The sequence below is a fragment of the Penaeus monodon genome, chromosome 30, assembly GCF_015228065.2.
Source record: "Penaeus monodon isolate SGIC_2016 chromosome 30, NSTDA_Pmon_1, whole genome shotgun sequence".
In the NCBI taxonomy this organism is placed as follows: Eukaryota; Metazoa; Arthropoda; class Malacostraca; order Decapoda; family Penaeidae; genus Penaeus; species Penaeus monodon.
The window spans coordinates 29674156-29674513 of record NC_051415.1 but is presented as its reverse complement, the minus strand read 5'-3'; the positions used below and the strand labels follow the sequence as shown (position 1 = coordinate 29674513).

General features: G+C 27.9%; 1 protein-coding gene across 1 annotated transcript in view; it reads right to left on the bottom strand.

Moving 5' to 3' along the window:
- LOC119592690 (dynein regulatory complex subunit 3-like) overlaps positions 1 to 358 on the bottom strand; it is a 23159-nt gene that overhangs the window by 21306 nt on the left and 1495 nt on the right. The window lies entirely within an intron of this gene.

Here is a 358-nt window from a genome sequence, read left to right as displayed (position 1 = left end):
AACCACAAGAGACAGTAATAAAGAAAATATGAGCTGCTACATTTATATATATACATTACATTACATACTAAATTCTTCAGAAATAATGGTTTAGTTACGAGTTAATTCAGTTATTTAAGCTCAAAGTGCATAATGCTGGGAAGGAGGAACTGATCATATCAATAAAAAATAGCCTCGGCAAAATAATTGCATAGTGAAAATGTTTACTTAGCACATACAAATCATAAAGTCTGTTATAAATTATTTGGTTAAAATTCAGTCTGATGACTAAAACAATAAAATAATAACATAGAGCAAGTTTTTTTTAAAGACATAAAGGGCAGAATGAATATGCCGAAAACTTTGATCATACATAACT